At 33.5% G+C, this 21,468-nt stretch overlaps 1 pseudogene; it reads right to left on the minus strand.

The window, feature by feature from the left end:
• Positions 1 to 15,065: 15,065 nt before the first annotated feature.
• LOC114386204 lies at positions 15,066 to 17,829 on the minus strand (annotated as a pseudogene).
• Positions 17,830 to 21,468: the final 3,639 nt, after the last annotated feature.

Genomic DNA, 21,468 nt, shown 5'->3' on the forward strand with positions numbered 1-21,468 from the left:
GACTCAAGCCTATATGCAATGTGGTACCATGTCAGTGAAAAACCTCGTCGAGCGCCTAGGAGTACATGACAAGACAAACCACACAATAGTAAGTCAAGTCACTCTCACTAGGTAATATCATAGGGAGACCAGTCAGGGTCACAGTGTTTTGCGAGAATGCTCCAACCATATGGGATCAACATAGGCTTAAAGGAGCACTCAAATCGTGTGACCTCTAAGGCCTACACTCCGAAGAGTCTGTCAGGGCCTCTCCCTCCTGATTTAGGTCCAACCCATAAAACATTTTAGCACACAGACTCTATCTATGAACTGTACAAAACACACGACTCCTCAATTGTTCTCAAAATAATTTTAACTCGTCGCCCTTTAAGGGTCTTATCATTAACTCGTCGCCCTTAAAGGGACTTAACATTAACTCGTCGCCCAAAAAGGGACTTAGCATCAACTCATCGCCCTAAAAGGGACTTAGCATCAACTCGTCGCCCTAAAAGGGACTTAGCATTAACTCGTCACCCTTGAAGGGACTTATGATCGTGTGATTGCATAATTCATAGTTCACAACTCAATGCACATATATATCTCAATCATATACATACTCAATTTATCACATACACTTAATCCCAATCACAATGGTATAATCTCAATTTAACATGTTATCACACCTCATGAATCATATACACTTTACCTATGAACTATGCAATACACGCATCTACTCAATTGTTTTCAAAATCATTGTAACTCGTCGGATTCCCACAGTGGATCCCATCACAATACTCGTCGCCTTTAAAGGGTCTTACAATTGTGTGATTGCACAGTTCATAGTTCACAACTCAATACACACATCTCATCTCAATACACATGTATTTCATCATCCGTCACATGTTCAATTTATCACATACTCATTGTTTGAATCATCATTTCATAACCTCAACATAAAAATTTATACAAAATATTTTATCACAACATGGAATGTAAAACCTCTGAAATAGTTCCTCACAATTGTATCAAAATCAATTAATCAAAATCATGGGTTAACACAAAGACATCAAGAGCACTCAAGTTTATCCATCAATTCTCATCAGGACATCAATTGGTACATAGAACACAATAATATTGTATTCATAATCATAAAGAAAAATTATAATTCAATAAACATCCCAAAATAAACTCAAATTTAGTTCTCTAAGGATCCCTACACATGTTCATTCTAACTCCCAATTGCGATAAACTCATCCCTTACCTCTGAGCGGACTCACGTGTCTTCAGCTAGCGATAGTAACATCTCTAGCGGTTCCCTGAGATTCCTTCAGTTATTCCTCCGACTGCTCCGATAGAATTCCCAAACGTCAGAGAGACGGAGAAGAGATTGAAACCTCCACTTGTACTGTCTTCATGCGATTCCTTTTTCTCCATCCACGAATAGTTTCTCAAAAATCCCAACGGTAGAAGTGTGAGCAATTTAATTTCAAACAACATATCCAAATTTCATGAAAATCCAAGGGTTAACGAAACCGGGATCATAGTTTTACCGAGACAGTTTTGGGTTTCTGCGGGAAAATAAAATGCTACAATGCGAAGGGGTTTCCTCTAAGCTCAGATATAATATCGAAATTCCCAACGGTGAGAATGCTCAGAATTGGGTTGTGAATATGGTGTTCTAATTTCACGACGATCCAACGATGAATGAGCTCGAGATCGTCATTTTTCTAAGACAGGTTTTGTGGGCTGCGGGAAAAAGAAAGGGTTTTGAGAGGAGAAGGGGAAAAACGAAAATGAGGCCAAAAAAGAGGCACCTGACTTAACATAACTATTTATACCTAGGGTACTCAGCCTATTATTTGCTCTATATTTATTTATTTATTTTATAAAAACAAACTCTATTTTATTTTCTATCAAACAAATAAATGAAATACCCTTTTTATTTTCTCTCAAATCATTATTTTAATTAATAATTATATCTCCTTATTTATTTATATATAAAATCTCATCATTTTTCTAAAACTTTATTTATTTATAAATAACAATCCTTTTTAATCTAGATTATAAAAATTGGGATGTTACACTGGTAGTCAACGATCTGAGTCATGTTGCTTTTCTTGTCTTCTTCGACATAGATGATGAAGGTGTTGATGGTTCAGGAGGTGGAGGAGGGAAACTGGGTGATGTATCCATGTGCTTGTTAAAAAACAAAATTAGTTAAAATTAACTCAAAACTATATTACGTTATGTAATTGAAATTATGAAAGCTAGTAAATATAAAACAAATTACAATATGCAACGATAATTAATTATCCATTATGATGATCATTATGATTTGCATGAATGTTGTCAACTTCTTCTTCATTGTTGACGTTAGGTGGCATTTATGTGGGGAAGGGACTAACACAAGTATCTACAGTTGAATCATCATCTTAAACATTAATGCCAATGGTTTTTTCGTGTAGAACCATTGACCACCTTTCATCACAAGGATCTTGAACATAAAACACCTATTTAGCTTGTTCTGCCATGATGAAAGACTCATTCTGCTAAGCGAACTTCTTCAGATCTACCAAAGTAAATCTAAAATCATCAATTCAAACACCGATATTACCATCAACCCACTTACACTTGAAAATACATATACTGAATTTGACATAATTAAGCCCACAAATTTCTTTAATGACTCCAAAGTAAGGCATGGACGCTAGATGGGGATTGTCATCATGTACAATAGCAAAGTATTGAAATTCAGCCCTTAGACTAACCCTACTATTTTGCATTGTACTCTTGTCATCTTGTGATTTCATGTAGAATGAATATGTGTTGATATCGTATCTTTGCCAAGTTATAGAAATTCTTTTAGGTCCATTTGCTAACTTTCTTAACGGCTCTAAAGCATTATCATAACCAAAGATTGTATCTATAAACCAATTTAGGAATGTCTTGCTATGCTTTTTCAACACCCTATTCATGGTCATTTTTGGGTTACTTTCCTTGACTAATGCTTTGTGACGAACTATGTATGACAAAACTTCATTACCGTTATTCAGTAGATACAAATGAGTTTGTTGTAATTCTTCTAGACTTGGAGTGATAACATGTAGTCCTCTTGAACCCTTACTCCCACTCTTTCGTCATGCCAAGACTCGGGAAGCCCAACAGGTTTTTCCTTTTCAATGTACTTTGAACAAAACTCAATAGCTTCTTCTACAATGTACCTTTCAACAATAGATGCTTCAAGACGGTGAAGATTCTTTGAATACCCTATTAAGATCTTCATGTATCGCTCAACCGCATACCTTCACTGCAAATAAACAGGATCACAAAATTTAACTTCCCTCACCAGATGAATAATTAAGTGAACCATAATGTCAAAAAATAAAGAAGGAAAATACATCTTCAACTGACACAAGATAATATCAGTCTCATTTTCCAACTTATCTAACTTGAAAGGATATATGACTTTGCTACATATGGCATTGGAGAAAAAGCACAGTCGAGTTATGGCATGCCTCACTTTGTTAGGAAAAATATCTTGTATCGCCACGACTAACAATTGTTGCACCAAGATGTGACAATCATGAGACTTTAAGCCAACTAACTTTAGATCTTTGAACTACATAAGACTCTTAATATTTGAAGAGTATCCCTATGACACTTTGATATTGCGCAGACAGTGACAAAAACTTATCTTTTCCTTTCTTTGTATGACATACTGGAGGGAAGTATATTTTCTTACCATTAGACCTTCGATGTAACTGGTCTCGTATACACATCTCAACTAGATCTTGACGAGTACTTAAATCATCTTTTATCTTGCCTTGAATATTAAGAAGTATGTCGATGATACTTTCACACTCATTTTCTCCACATGCATAACATCAATACAATGTCTGACATCTAGATCGGACTAGTATGGAAGATCAAACAATATCCACCTCTTATTCCATATGCAAGTTTTAATTTTTTCTTTCTTTTGGGTTTTGTCGAATATAGTATTGATGTCCTCAGCTTGCTTAAGAACTTGTTGACCTGTTAATGGTATTGGCGCTATTTCATGCTCTTGACTTCCATTAAAAGCTTTTTTCAATCGCTAATAAGGGTGATAAGGTTTTAGAAACCATCGATGTTAAGTGTATATTGTCTTTCTTCCATGTTTCAGTTCTACGTAACTTGTGCCTTTTTCACAGATAGAGCATGCATGATGCCCCTTAACACTATATCCACTCAAATTCCCATAGGTTAAAAAGTCATTAATGGTACAAAATAGCATTGCGCATAATTTGAATGTCTCACTTTGATACCCATCATACACGAAAACCCATTCATCCCATAAATTTGTCAAGTCTTCAATCAACGGACTGAGATAAACATTGATGTCATTTTGTGGTTGTCTTGGGCTGAATATCATCATTGACAACATCATGTATTTTAGCTTCATGCACAACCAAGAGGGAAAGTTATAAATTATCAGCAAATAGGGCACGAACTGTGCTGAGTGCTTAAACTGCAATAGGGATTCATTTCATCAGTGGCAAGTCCAAGCCTAAAATTTCTTGTCTTTTTCCGGAAATCTGGATACAAACAATTAATCTTCTTCCACTCGGAAGAATCAGTCGGATGGTGAAGCATTTCATCACAATTTCTCCCATTTGCATGTCATGTCAGGTCTTTTGTGTCATTTTCATTGACAAACATACGCTTGAACAATAAAATGATTGGAAGATACCATAACACCTTCGATAAGGGGCCTTTTTTGGTGCTTTCATCACTGCTACACTCATTAGCATCCTTCACTTTGTATCGTGATACCCCACACCAGGGGAATTTATGCATTTCTTCATACTCATGTTTGTACAGTATACTGATAAGTGTTTTGCATACATAAATAGTATACTAAAATCGCATAGCAATTATCTATCTTTTCTCTATTTTTACTACTTATTTAGCGTAAAACAATAGGAACTTAGCTTCTTTTGAATTTCATCCAGAAGATGCTAAAATTAAGTAAATAACACTAATTTTGGTTGTATTTTTGTTGTATAGAGTAACAAAGAAATGGAAGAGCTTCTAAAGAACTGATAGCCTTGCTCAGCGAGTTGGAGTCACTTAGCACAAAATAAGCCGCTTAGCACAAGAAAGCTTCATTGGAAGACAATTGTCATAGGCAAGCCTGCAAATTCGTGACTTAGTGCAGATCCACTTGCAATCCAGTTGGACTAGTGCGAGCATCGCGCTAAGCGCGTTCAGCATGAGCATCACGCTAAGCGCATTGATGCGCTCTAATTGGTTAGCAATCACAATCCCTATATAAGAAAGAAACTTGAGAAGTAGGAGGAGCATTTGACATCAAAGAATATTGAGAATAGAAGCAAGTCGTCCACTACCGATGTAAGGAAATCCATTTTCGGAGCTCTGGCTGGTCGATTTCACTCCATTCTTCTTCCATTAAATCCCTTATATCTTATCCACCTATTTGTAAGCCTCTCATAACAATGAGAGGCTAAAACTCCACCGTGTTGGGTGCTTTGTATTCCTAAACTCCATGATGTAACGATTCTAAACTATTTTTTAATATAATGTTGTTATTATTATTCATCCCTGTGCTTATTCACATATTTATGGTTTGATCATTCATCTTTATGTACTGTTTTAGTTTATGAATATTGGGAAATGTTTGTATGCTAAGAACTCGGGAAGGGTATCTAAAGTGAGTCACATCTAGGAATAAAATGGTCTTTTTTAGCCTGTTCATGCATCTCTTTTCTTAATGCAAGTCATTTAGTAATCAATCGCTAAGAGATTGTGAGCTATATTAAGTGAGTTCTTTCACTTGAGGGATATTGGTTAGAATAAACTAGTAGATGCAGGTGATAATCATATTAATGTTAAAAGAGAAAAATCGATAAAAGATTACATCAAGAGAAGTTATAGAAGTAGAGTGCCCAACACGTCCACATTCATCATCAACCTCACCTTCCAAGTGTTTGTCTTCTCTCCTTGTATACTTTGTTATTAAGTCTCACATTTATTTCTATTAAATATTGTTTCTAATGCACAAAACCCTTTTTCCAGTCTTTAATTACTTATTATTAGTTCTACACATAACTGCAAAATATAAGCACAATCTTCGTGGAATTTGATACTCGGTCTTTGCATTTTATACCACTTGTGAAACTTAGTACGCTTGCCAAGGAGACAACAAGTTTTTGACACTGTTACTGGGGACTGTGTTCCTTGAACTTGATAGTTTATTATATTATGTTTTTAAGCAATTGTTCTTTGATTCTTTGTATTTAATTTGTTAATACATATTAGATTCTTTAACTTGATAACCTGTTCTCGAGTTGTTTTTGCCTTCTTGTATGTAAGGTAAGGCTTCTGAGGTGAACCTTGTTCCACTAAACTCAAAAATCAAGGCAGCCTGTAGGAAGAACAAAACCTTAAGACGGAGGAAAGAACAACTAGAAAAGCAGGCAAATCAAGGAGATAGAAGAATCTCATCCACTACAACATCCTTGCCATTTCCACTTGAACTTGGGAAGAGGTTGTGGAGAAATTCTTGAAGAAATACTTTCTAGAATCAAAGACAGCACAAGGCAAGGGAGAGATTTCTTTATTTCATCAATTTCTAGACGAATCACTCAGCGAAGCTCTAGATTGCTTCCATGATTTAGTTTTCCGGACTCCAACGCAAGGATTCAGTGAGCCAATACAACTAAATATCTTTATTGATGGCTTACGACCTCACTCAACGCAACATCTAGATGTTTTCACTGGAGGTAAGATAAAGTTAAAGACACCTGATAAAGCTATGAAGCAAATTGACAATGTGGCAGCCAGTGACCATGCAATTCTTTGGGATACAGTATGCATTACTGGCTTAGAACAATTGGAGACCTTGACTAAAACCCTAAGCAAACTTCCCCAACACGTTCCTTAACTCACCACAACACCATCTCACAACATGGATCTTTTTTGGCCTATTCTTGATGTCACTTACAAATTATGATGTTAACATTAATTAATGTAAATTATGGTTATTTTATCCTAAGTAATTGCTTAAAGTCATAATGCATTTACTATTTTGCTAATTTTAGAGTCTTAGGTTAAATAATTATATGATTATGTTTTATTAGATTGAATGGATCATAAATTAGTTGAAATACGATGAACTAACTCAAGAATCACTTCACTGTAATTAAAATATTTCCACTAGATTAAAATTTCCTTATGTTTTGAGATTTAAAATTATCAGGATATACAAAAGTAAATTAACTTTTAAAACACCTACCTCCTCTTGTGGATCAAACAAGAAAATGACTACTTTTCCTCCTCTCAAGCATGCATAACTCTTTAATAATACATTTTTTTTAAAAAAAAAACTCTCTTTCTTTTCCTTCTCCTCCTCTATTAAAACTTCTCTCTCTTTTTTTATTTGAGCCAAAATGATCCCAATTGTTTGGTAGAAAGGAAATTGGAAGGAGAAAAAGATGTTGGACAAGTGGCCTCAATAACTTAAGAGGGGGCGGGTGAATTAAGTCTTACAAAATTTCCCACTAACATATTTTAACCCCCTTTTAAATGATATATGATAGGCTCAAAATGTAGAAGAAGAAGAAACAATCAATTTGATAATGTTCTTTTAAATGCGTAAGACAAAGTAAACAACAATAAAATAACTGAGATAAGGGAAGAAAGAAATGCAAACTCAATTTATACTGGTTTGGCCACTTCCCGTGCCTAAGTCGAGTCCTCAAGCAACCCACTTAAGATTTTCTACTATCTTTGTAAATCCTTTACAAACATTGAACACAACTTAGGATTTCTCACCCTTGTGTTCAAGATTCTCCAAGAGACAACCAATCTCTTGATTACAATTCTCATAATCCAAGAGACAACCAGTCTCTTGATTACAACTAAGTGTCTGAGATGAACAAAAAGATTTCTCTCCTTTAGAGTAGATGATACAAATTCAAGATCCTAGAGGAATTTCTCTATTTTAGAGATGATATTACACATTGAAGTTCCTAGATAAATTCTCAATAGATTTGCAAGTGTTTGTCCAATAGTTGTTAAGAGAGCATTTAGCAATTAAGTTCTCTCAAAACATCTCTCTCTTGCTTTTCAAAGTCAGACACACATATATATAGGCCCATTATGCCTTTCCAAAATGGTTTGAAGAGATGTGTCTTTTCAAAAAGCTTTTCTAAAATTTTCTCATTGGTAATCGATTACAGGTTTCTGGTAATCAATTACATAGTTATATTTTGAAGGGTAATGAATTTTCAATTTGAATTTTAGGAGTTCCGTTACTATTAATCGTTTGCAAACATCTGGTAATCGATTACAAGATTCAAAATTCAAATTTCAAAACCCTTTTTAAAAGCTGATTACAAACTTGTCTTCTGGTAATTGATTACCAGAGCCCTTGATCTCTTGGAAACAATTTGTTTTAAGGAAAAAACCAATCAACCAGTGAGATTGTTTGAGGCCTTATCTTTTTCTTGATCTTGTTTGCTTGACCTTGAATTAATATTGAAACAATGCTTAACCTTTGAATGTTTGTTGAAGTAACCTTGTAAGCAACCTTGTTTGATTCTACTTTGGCATCATCAAAACCCTGTATTCATGCATTCACATTTTCCCCCTTTTTGATGATGACAATCATTATCAAGCAAATTCTTTTTAGCATCATCAAAACCTGCATGTTTCACAAAAGAGATGAAAATTATTTGATTGTTGGGTTGGAAAAATCTAGAGTGAAAATTATTTTATTTCTTAAATATTTTTTTAGTTAAATTTTTACATAATAGTCTAATACACTCTACATGTATATAACTACTGTTTATTTTTAGTAGGAAACTGGAAGGTGGTTTCTCATCATTTGATGGTTTTGGGGATGTGATGCAATTAGAATGGCTCATAGGTCATACCCTAACTAATATTGGAGGGAGCAACCTCATGCTACCTTGTATGCTTCCCTGCTTGGTGATGGCATGGGGTAGTCTGTTCTTTTTGTTTCTTATTTTTCCACCGAAGCAAAAAAAAAAAAAACATGCACACAATGGTTTCCTTAACTAAATTATTAAGTGTTTAGTTTTCCATTTACATTCTCAATGGACAGATCTTGTGTCATTGAGTAAATGACCATTTGAAACTTCTTAACGGGAAATTAAACTCAACTTTAGCATTAATTAATCACTTCATCGATTTATTGATTAATTTAATTTTAAAACATCACATAAGTTACTCTGGATACCAAACAGATATGCATCACAACTTCAAACTCTACAAAATCTCAACCACAATATATATCCACATATTTATTTATCTTTGCAAAACATAGAACGGTGAAACGTGTAACATCAAAGTACAACTATCCTAAATTCTTCAACCAACCATCTACCCAAGTTTATCAAATCCATTACATTCAATTCTAACCATTAACTACATTGTGGTCCATACAAAATCAATTGCTTCATAAGATATTCTACAATGAGCACTTACACATACATACTGTCATCCACATTCACATACACATTTTGTCAAACATGTTGTAAACACAATATGTAAGAGTTACTAGGCAAGATAAATTGGATAGATGCTTTAGCTTGTTTATATTGCGTCCTGTGAAACTGAAATGAAGGATGAGGAGAAAGGAAACGATTCAGGTTAGGGACTTTAAATGGAAATGAGAGAAGGAGAACAAAGTAGAGAAAGAAGAAGATGGACGATAACCTTTCATGACCAGTAGTGAGGTTGCAATGCTAGTGCCGAGGGAGTTTTAACACCTCGAGAGGTTGCAAATGAGAGTGAGAAAGCGTTTGAGTGAAAGTGAGTCAATAAGGTTTCAAAGTGAGGGAGCTCGAGGGTTTTTTGGCACTAGAGAATCATTATATAAGATCTTACCACATCAGTTTTTAAATAAAAATGATGTTAACAAAGTAACGCAACATCAAATTTTGGAAAAACCGATGTTGAGTTTTCTCTATGTTTTTCCAGTAAAATCATTTTTTCAAAATCATTGTTACCATGAGTTCATTAACATCGGTTTTTAAATGAAAATCAATATTAATAAACTCGTGTCGACATCGGTTTTTTCAAAAATCGATGTTAACAAACTTGTGTTGACATCGGTTTTTTTTAAAAAAAATGATGTTAACAAACTTGTGTTATTTATGAGTATGCCACCATATTTTTGTTAACTTCGGTTTTATTAAAAACTGATACTAACATAGCGATGTTAAAACCATCATTTGTAGTAGTGACTGTCCCTTTTAAATTTTTTGGCACTATTTATTTTAGCTACCAAAATTTAGCAAGTTTATGCATCTAATCTTTTTTACATGAACAACTGATAAAGCATCATGTGTGAGACACATTTATTGGATTCAATTTCGTGTTATATTCCTTTTTATTTCATTTAATGTTTTTTGTAATTTACATGTAACAAATACATTTATATAAAAAACTAAAAACTACAAAAAAATATTAGAATAAAGAAAAAAATTGAAATAACATCAATTTATATGCGCATTACATTTCAAAACACATGAAATTAGGCTTTTATCATTGAATTGTCAATACTAAGATAGCATTGACCAAACAAAATGATATGTCAATTTAAATATTGTATGTTTAAGTTAAAATATAACCTGTTGTAAATGAAGTTACTTGAACTTCTTACAATGCATAAACCATTATGTATGCATGTGTTGAAAAAATCAAGATGTTTGATATTGTTCGTTGCCACTTAAAATAAGCCGTTTCAATCGGCTAACTGCTATAACACAATTCCAAAATATAATGTCAAGCGATTGATACTGAGAAGGGAAATATGCAATCAATAATGGGTTCCCAAGCTACAAAAAAAAAACACTTAGTGTAAGAGTGAAGAAAAAAAAAATAAGAAGATAGGATTTTTCATGAAAGATAAAGATTGAATTAAAGTAAAGCTTTAAATGAATAATGTAAAGAAAATAGATAAAATAAGAAGTTAGTGTCGGTTTTGATGAAAGCCAATTTTACAAAATGCATGATGGTATTTGTGTAAATAAGATGTCATCATTATTGGTTTTGAAAAAAAATCAATATTTTGTGTGCTCAATCAATGTTGGCTTTATTTGAAACTGATGTTGTTAGGTATACCTTAACAATGGTTTTTAAAAACCGTCGTTGATGTTTTGATAATAATTCCAAATCATCTTACTCTTGCATGCCTCGAGCTCACTTGAAACCCTCTCTTTCTTGAAGCCCTTTACTCATATGCGTTGCCACTATCTCGTCCAGTACATTGCCGCATGTTTGCCACTACGGTTCCCTTCTTCTACAATGGCGCTTCTCATGACTTTTTCATTTTTTCTAGTTTGTTTTCCTCATGTATTCCAAATGTTTGGGTGGTAGCACCTGTGTCTCTCTGGTTGATGGTAGCACTTGTGTCTCTTCGGTTCGCGAAATCACTTATGTCTCTCTAAGTAGCAAAAGCTAGTGCGCAAAAATTTGGTGATTGGGGCTGCTTAGGGAATCTGAGGTTGCCATTGCTATTGGAGCAGATTTTTCGCCTCAGGTATTTTTCAAATTTGGTGATTCTGCTTAGGGGAATTTTAGAGTTATTCTAGTGCCCAGTCTTTCTTTCCCAATTGTAAGCTTACTTTCCAATTTGTCTCTCTTTGCTTTCCATGCTTCCCTTTTGCACCTTTGAAAAATGATTTTATTAGTGGTTGTTGATGAAGCATAATACTATTGAATATTCACTCATCTAAGCATAATACTATTAGTGGTTGTTGATGAAGCATAAAGAGGAACTGGTGTACAGTGTTGGAATCATTATATAAATTTTGCATATAAGTCTCAAATCTTAAGATAAAATTCATAAAAAAATTATAATTAATCACACAACAGTTATGGCCTCTAAGCAAAAGGCTACAACAAGATCAATGATGGGAAGTTCCCTTTATAAAGACAAAGGTGAAGGATAGCATCAACAGCAAGCAACTGCTCACCCTTTAAAGCCTTTTCTTCATCATATATAAACTTTGGCAATTCTATCATTAACTCCTTCCTGTCAGCTCAAACTAGAGCTTTGCTGATCTGTGGAAGAATATTCAAGCAATAGAAAATACTGATCTGAATCATATAAATTTTACAAAAGAAATTAAAATGCACATCCTACCATCTTTAAAATTTTAAAGATATGTAAAGCCATTGCACTACTTGTAATTATGCTACATACATTGGTGACTACATAAATAAAAGGGGTTAACCAATTTAATTTCAGTATACAATTAAATAATTGGTGAGTTGAAGAGCAAGACAAACATCTAAATGTAACCTATTGAACACCAACATCTAGTACTTGAAAAAGTATATTTTAGTAACAAATACTAGCTGAGATGCATACAAGCAATCAAGAGTGCCAACTATTAATACTCCCAAGAGAACCACCCAACAAATACACTAGCATTGTCGGTCCCTTGACGACTTAGATTGAGAGACAAGTTTTATGGTTTAATCTTGACCAAAGAGTGGTCCACTTTGTTTATGGAGGATGCTAGCAAATTTTTTTGCAATAGTAGATGCTCAATTAGGAAAAAACATACACAAATGATAGATAAGTGTAGTTGTTAGATCCTGTAGCTTATTTTTTCCCATTTGGTAAGCCAGTTTTTTGTTCAGGTTTTCTGCTAACTACTGTTCTAAGCTTACTACCAAATTTGACAATGAAAATGTCTTCCGAAATGCATGGTAGTATTAAGGGTAAAAAAATAGGGTATTGGATACTACTTTAGACCAAAGTTGCTCAACATTACTGAAATCCATCCTAGCTTAGAGGTTGGTTAAAGGGAAATCCATAGGAATACCATGCCTTGAAACAAAAAGTGAAAGATAAATTAAAAGTATGTCATTTCCTCACAAAATCTTTCAAAATTGTGTTTTTTTGGTTAATTTTTTTTATTAGCTAACTAGCTAGCTCTTTGTAAGTTGTGTTGCTTTGTGATATTTTAAGCCTTCCCAGTAGTTGTTTCTGTAAAATTATAAGTTTTTTTTCTTCATTGGGTATCTTAGTATTGAATTTTGAGGTGATCAAGTTAGGAAGCTCCATGGAGTAGTAGAACTAGCTAGTGACAATTTTCATCAAATTTGTGGGTGAAGTGGTGATAGCAACAACTATAAGTGGAAATAGGGGTAATTTTATCTGTTTTAGATTGTGTATATATTATAATAATATCATAAATGTGAAAGATCAGTATGCAAGTTGTGAATATTATTATTATGCTTTAGCTTATCAATCCCAGTGATTATTGCCATTCTAGTTATGCCAATCAAACCATGTTTGCTTTTGCAGCTGCTGCAATCCTTGTTTTCTTTTGGTAGTTTTTCAAATAAATTATACTTAAAGATTACTCTTCTTTTTCAGAAAACATGGGTTTTTTTGTTGGAGCATGCACTATGCACCAGCCATTTAAATATCAGAAAATTATCTTATATTTATCAAAGTAAATATGAATTAATTTAGCTAATTTTTTTATTTTTCATGTCAATCAAATTTTGTTAAATCAACAAACCAGGTAAGCAGTCGATTGATTGAAAGTTAATTTTAGTTGATTATGAGCAAATTCATCATGATTCAAAGCCAAGCCTACCAAATGGCCAATCTTCAATTAACATATGAGTCAACTTACCAAAATTGCAAAATTTGGTTACCAACATATTCTTAATTCTAACTTTAATATGTTTGATAATGGTTTTCAATGAAGGCCAATTTGGTTTTCAATCAATTTTGCATATATACTATTAAGAATTTATGTATGCAATGTTCTATGTTTGTTGATTGTGTTAATTATTTGGAGCAAGTTGTTATGCATAAGATATGTGGATGCCTTAAGTGGAATGTATGTGGACGAATCTGTCACTCTTAATGGAAGAAATGCAAGTTGTGTAGGTCTTCTTAGAAACTACTTTGGGGGTTGGATGAATAGGTAGTTTATGCATAATATTGGAGTCGTAGATATTTTGAATATGTTTGAATTGTGGGGCAATTTTTCATCTTTTGACATTTATTGGAAGGTTGGCCACACAAATCACAAATGTAGTTATTGAAAGTGAGTACTTTGAGTGATTTCTAAGGGTTGTCCTCACAATATTGGAAAAAGGTCAATTAACAATGATTGTTTTACACATTCAAAGACACTTTGAACCATCTTTGAAACTAACATCATAGAAAGTCAAGACTTTCCACGACGGTTCCTAAAAAGTTGTCTTACCAAAGCTATCATTCTAAGACAATTTTTAGACAAATAACCGTCTTAGAATGACAATTTTCCTAAGGCGGATTTGACTTCAAAATCATCTTAGAATGTATTTTTTTTAAAAAAATAAAAAATTGAGGATTTTAAGACGATTTTTCATAAAATCATTTTCGAAGGTATACTTTCTAAGACGGTTTTTCAGAGAACTGTTTTATAATGTATTTTTTAATCTTTTTTAAGAATTGAGGATTCGTAGGGGAGAACCTTCTTAGAATGTATTTTTTTGAAAAATTAAAAAATTATATAGATATAATTAAAATATTATTTTCTTTATATTTTTAAACAAGAAATAAAATAAAATTAGATGATATTTTCTTGAAACTTCTATCTTAAGTCTAGTGGCATATTGTTGGTAGCAAGGACAAAGCCTAAAAAATACTATGGGGGCCCAAACGAAACTTATAAATTATAAGGATTAAAATCATAATTGAGGTAAAATATAGGGATAAAAAAATATGTCAACCTTTAAAATATAATATTTTTACAATATTGGTTTCATCTATATATAATTGTTCCTACTTTCCATAAAATAATAAAAAAAAAAATACAAAATGAAAGGGAAACATAAGCAGATTAAAAATACACAAAAAGCATGATGTAGGTGCATCAAGAGCATAAAAGCCAATTTTTAATCATCTTTTCTTTTATCAACTTGCTAATAGATGCTAAGTTGCCAACATAGATCTTTGATGCACTAAACTTTTACCAATTATCGTTTCTTCTAACAAGTACCTTTATAAGAATTGTGCTGGTGCAACTCCAGAGAATTGTCTACACAACAATTTTAGACTTGAGGGAGTCTACAAGGAAAAGGATACCTTCAAATTCAAAAAAGCCATTCTAGGGGGTGCGTGAGATCTAGGTAAAGAATATCATTAGACAACCTAGCCACATAACATTAAAACACAATTCAATAGCCTTCAAACTAAAATTAAACAATACATGCCTTTATTGACACTACGACCAAGATTGTTGTTTTCCTTCAATGGATCAATGATGTTAAGATGTTTCTAGGGAAATGCACAAATTTAAATCAGCCCCCCTTAATGGTGGTGAGAATGACTCCACACAACTTCTAATGAATTCTTTAGTCAGTAGAGTATTCCCTCCATTTTCATGCACCTCAACTTCACATAGAAAGAAACAAATAATAATAAAAAAGAACATAAAGCTACTTAATGATACGAAAAAAATTGCCTACCTACTATATCAGGCAGAGAAGATTTGCCGACTGGTCCTTCAAACTAACACAATAATTATCCCAATCAAATTTGTAGAAGTAGTCCAAAAATCTATTGAAAACCTAGAAAAAGGGTAGAGTGCACAAAAATCTTATTGAAATTATGCATCACTATCATCATGTGATGCAAATTTTCTTTTCCATCTTTTGAAGAAAAAGTGTGATCCATGAGATTTGATGGAGAACTTACTGCAAGAGGACCATCTAAGGATACATGAAACTAATGGAAAATATACAGAACCAGTGTTCCCAAAGCTTATGTTGAAATCAGACCATGATGGGCGCCCAGTACACAACTCTCATAGTAGCACCAAGCTTTAATAAGGATAATACTATGTTTGAAGAGATGATCCTTGACATCAAGTCGATCAACCTATAAATTATAAGAGTGGAACTTACTTAGTATTAGATACAACAAGACATAATCAATATATAATAATATATAAAAAAACAAAGAGTCAAACTAGAGTAGTGCACAATATTCCAAACTATGATGAGTTGCATATGATGTTGTGACACATAATACTTGTTTCTATAGTTTTGATACTTAATAAAATAAAGAAAATTAAATAAAAAAATCATTCTAGTTTCTCAGGTGTTACGTGAAAATTAAGTACAAACATTGCAATACAAATATTATTGCGGCCTCAAGAGGCCACTTTCAATAATACCTTCTCAAGGAAACATAATGTACTGAGTCCTCCTAAATGATTGAAAGAGATGTCTACAACAAGATCTTGTACAATGCATTTACGAAGCTTAACCTGTAGAAAAAGAACCCAAACATATGAAAAATAAATATATCAAACATAAAATCAAAAAAGAAAATTAATTCACAAATATTGCACCAAAGACACAAATTAAGCATCTTTAATAAATAAAATATTTAAATATAGAGAAAATAATTCAAGTCAACAGTAAACTAACTAGCAGAATCAGCCTAGCATGTTTGCAAAGTCCACAATCAACATAGAGTTAGACGCCACATTTTGGTTGTCAACATGTGATATAAGAAAATACAAAGATTTAAAATCAACAAGATTTCCAGGAGTTACGCTAGATTTAGTCAAAGCTACCAAAATAAAGTAAACTACTTTTACATAGGCTAAAGCAACAAGTTGGGGAGGGGAAAAGACATTCCATAACTTATTGAGCGAAAAGCACAAACAAAACATTCTTAGCACTGCCAGCTTCAGAAAAGAGAAATAAAGAGTAAGGGAAGAGGCAATTATCTGAATGTTTGAAAACACCTCAATTTCAACAGAGAGAGAAAAATGCTTGGACCCGCAAATGCAGATTCAACATTTTTCAGGTTCATAATAAAGTTAGCAGATCTTTATTTTAGCAGATCTTTATTTCTAATTTACTTTGGCAATTAGTAAAAAATATTTTCACACTAAATTGCATTCAATTTCTAATAAGGCATCAATTGAGTGGAAAGAACCTTTGGATCCTTTACTTCATATTCAACAGCTTCATTAACTTCCTCTCCATGAAGAACAACATGTACATCGGATACCAGGCCATCCTCAATGTTTTGACAACTTAGTGCAATCAAATCAATATCTCCATCTGGAAGTAAAAAATAAATTTCATATTTCATAACATTAGGCCATCCTCAAGCTTAATTTACTTACACTAATATTCAAATATTAAACAGGGAATAACCATAATTATCCTAGATTTAACTTCAATTAACCTAAACATAGTCAAAATGAAAAAACACAAAGATTCTTACCTAAAACCTACAACGAAAAAAAAATCCAAATAGGTTAAAGCAAAAAATGAGCTCATTTGAACACTATAAATTATATTAAACAAAGATATTTTTTCTAACAATGTTTCAAACCTTTATCCAACATATTGTTATTGGATACTTGGGAAAATGGCAATAAAGGAGAGAAATAAAACATAAAGAAATTGAATTAAATGAGAGAGAAGAAAATGTATGTATCTAACATGCAACAACAGTTAGTTAAGATGAAGAGTATGCATACAAATCAATGGAAGCTCATAGAGAATCCAGAGGACATGGGCGTTTCAAACTTCGGCACTAACCCGAACCCTATGGTGAAATACTTCGTGAAGTTCATGTGGTAATACTCCGGTGTGTCGATGGCGCATGAGTCCAAACTTGTGCTTCATAATTTCGGGTGTGGATTCATCTAGGGTTTCAAGGTCAATGTCAGAGACGAGGAAATGGAAGATTTTCTCAAGACAAAGGGACTTGTGGAGGATGGAGTGCATGACGACGATGGAACCATGGAGGTAGTTGACATCAAGGGTTATAGCCATGTGGACCAAGGAAGGTCGCAGACAGTGGTGGTTTCACTGCAAATTGAACCGCACTCGGTGGCTTTTTCGAACAGAGGAGCTTTCCAGAAGGAAAATTGATGGGAGGATTGAATGGCTTCGGATTGAAAGTAGTGGGGAGGATAACCCCGAGAAACTTGTTATCCCCAATAGTTTTTTTAGTTTTTTTGCCCTGCGCTTCCATTAGGGTTTTGGAATGGTGGTTTTTTTGGTGCATTTTGAGTGTGAATCAAAGTAGGGATGCAATAGGGGCAAAGCAAGTTGGGGGAGAAAAATCCATGGGGTTCTCTCTTCCATCATTGGATATGCGCATAGGGGACAAGGTCAACTAGTAGGGAAAGGTTATTGTGGTGACAATTTGGTAAATTTAGTGAATAGAAACTAAGACAATTTTACAAAAAAGAACGTTTTCGTTTTGAGGTTTCAAAGACGGTTTCACCAAAATCGTCTTTGAAATGTTGACAATATTTACAAAAATGTCATCACTACCTAAGCGACGACTTTTGACAACTAACTTTAAATAGACATCGTAAAAAGTACTTTTCTTAGTAGTGTCATAACCATCCTTTATTGTAGTGTTGTACGTACTATACTAAGTCTGTTGGTGAAGAATTAACAAGTAAATTAAAGATTTATCATGTTTTTAGGGAAGGGAGTAGCCTGGCTAAGTTTCTAGATGTGATAGCTTATTTCCTAGCCTTTAGGCATTTTGCAAGATTTATAGCTTAATTAATTAGTATACCTTCTTTTCTCTTCTTTTTTATATTTTTTATTATGTACAAAAATATCCTTAACATAAAAAAATAATATAAACGTACCATATTTTTACCCCTTCAAATTCTTCATGCTTTAAATTCTATTATCCCATCTTTATCATGACTCTTTAAACTCAATTACTACCCCCATCCTTATCAATCTTTAATCCTTGTGTTTACATCTCATCTTTGTTATTCTTTAAACCCAAACATTTTAACTCCTATTAGAACCTTTAAGAGGGGGTAGGCGATAACAAGACAAAGGAAACTATTTTGGAAAAAGAATAAATTATATAGGACATTTAAGAAAATTCATTAAGAAAAACAATAAGAATATAGGTATATTTTATTAATTAAAGGAGGTGTGTTATCATTTTCCTAAGAGATTTGGTTATTGGCCTAGTTTTACATAGAATCAGGCGTGTGTAGTTTAGGCTTCAACCCTACTTTGTGATACCCACTAATAAGAAGAGGAATTTTTTTTATCAGCAAATTAAGTATGTAAGCAAGACAAGAAATGTCAAAAGTATCAAGCTACAACCTTGTATAGGTCAGATATACAAATCCTAAAGATCACACTTACAAAAACTAGCAAACTTAATCTTTCCCAATTGCCAACTGCATATAGGAAGATACACTATTAAATATGTGACCATTACCCTCCAAACATGAGCTTTTTGGTTTCCCCACCTGATAGTATTCCTGACCCAAAGACAACCTTTACACCCAAGCCCAAGAGAACCATTAACCGTCTTACCGGATGGGCTAATTTCATCCATTGATTCATTAGAAGCTTCTATTAGATTCTTTGAGAAAGTCTTAGATTTAGCAATGAGTTGTCACCCAATGATTGGGTTTGTTATTTCAATTATGCTATTTCCTTTCTATTAAAATGAGTTATGTAAGATGAGTATATATGATCTGTTGAGAATGAATAAAAAGGCATTGAAATATTTTCTCAAAAATTCCTTATTCACTTTGATTTTCTAGAGGTATCCCTTGGCCTCGAATTCAGGAAGAATATCATTAACTCTTTCCATTTTATCACCTATAAACTTAGGTGCTTTCATTGATCCTCCCCATGGCTAACAACCCTCATGCTCAGACTTAGGAAAAAGAGGTTGCTTGCCTCGAGGATGTGCTTGCCAATCTCACAAACACAATTAACTCTGACCAATAACCAGAGCTCCCTCCATTCCAAACTCAATGATGTCCTTAATCGTTTGAAAACCATGGAACCTTTCCATCATAACTCCGACATGAAAACTATCCCAAAATCCTCTCCATCTAAGAGTTATCGCTCTCACATGAAGCTTGAGGTTCCCTACTTCAACAACATCAACATTATCGATTGGATCATTAAGATCTCCCAATTTTTTAACTACCATAGCACGTAGGAGGAGGAACGTCTCCATATCGCATCAATTTACATGGACTGCCCTGCCTTGGGGTGGACCAATTAGGGTCGTTGACGGTTAAGAAGTGGCATCAATTAGGGGTGTACACGGGTCAATTTGGTTATAATATGGGAGAAAATAAAATCTGAACCAATTCATTTTAATTGGTCTGATTTGGTTCGAATTTTAGAATTGTTTTTGCCTAACCCGAACCAAACCAACCTAATAATGAATGGATTGGTTCACGTCAGGTCATCAGATATCCAATAAAAAAAAATAAAAATAACAAATATTTTTTAAAAATAGAAAGATAACATGATTTTGTCCAAATTTTGAAAAACAATGTTGCAATAAAATAATCTAGGCAGTATATTCAATTGTAATTTTACTTATACTGACTAAATAATAGCATAAATTATAAAAAAAATAACAAGATTGATTGATTAAATCATGAAACTCCATCTATATATAATAATAAAAAGGACTTAAACCAAATTATCTAACACAAACCTTGGTTTTAAAGACAAACTAAAGTGAAACAGAATGAAAAGATTCAAAAGACACACAATATTACGTAAGTTAAGCATTAAAAAAATAATAAATAATATATATATATATAGTTTGTTTGGTTCGGATTTGGAAAGTTTGAATCTAATAATTAAACCAATCAATATTAGATATTTCAATTGGTTTGGTTCATGTCCAACCCAAACAATAAAAAAATTTGAATGATTCGGTTTTGATTGTCGGATTCATTGGATTGATCTGAACTAATAAACACTCCTAGTGTCAATACCTGCCTGGACACTCCTTTGTTTTCCTTACAGATTATCGCAGCTTGAAGGAATTGATGTCTCACGCTATGTAGACCCCCAAACAGTATGTCTTCCTGGCCAAACTCCTTGTCATTGATTACATCATCCAATACAAACTAGGAAAGATCAACAATGTAGTTGATGCCTTGTCACGTTCTCACATTCCTCATTTCTTCATCAGGAGTTGTGTAGTTCTCCTAATTTTCAGATTTTGACCCAGTCTGTGGAGCAACATCCCCAAGATTATGCTCACTATAAATTTTCCAATGACATTCTCTTCTTTAAGGGTCGTATTTGGATTAATAAGGGTAATTCTTTTTATTCCTCTTCTCTTGGATGAGTTTCACAAGTCACCAATTGGGGGCCATATGAGTGTTGTGAAAACCTATTGTCGCATCAAGGGGAGCTTTTTCTGTCAGGCATGAAACACGATATCTCTTAGTATATGCAGAAGTGTACTGACTATCAACACGCCAAATACCTCACTTAGAAGCCCCCTAGGTTATTGCAGCCCATTTCCCCACCTACTAAACTTTGGGAGGATTTGTCCCTAGATTTTGTAACTAGGTTACCTCCTTACCATGGATCTTTAGTTATTCTGGTTGTGGTCGATCACTTCTCCAAAGGCTCTCATTTGGGCATGCTTTCCACCTG

This window comes from Glycine soja, chromosome 15 (assembly GCF_004193775.1).
Source record: "Glycine soja cultivar W05 chromosome 15, ASM419377v2, whole genome shotgun sequence".
Taxonomy (NCBI): Eukaryota; Viridiplantae; Streptophyta; class Magnoliopsida; order Fabales; family Fabaceae; genus Glycine; species Glycine soja.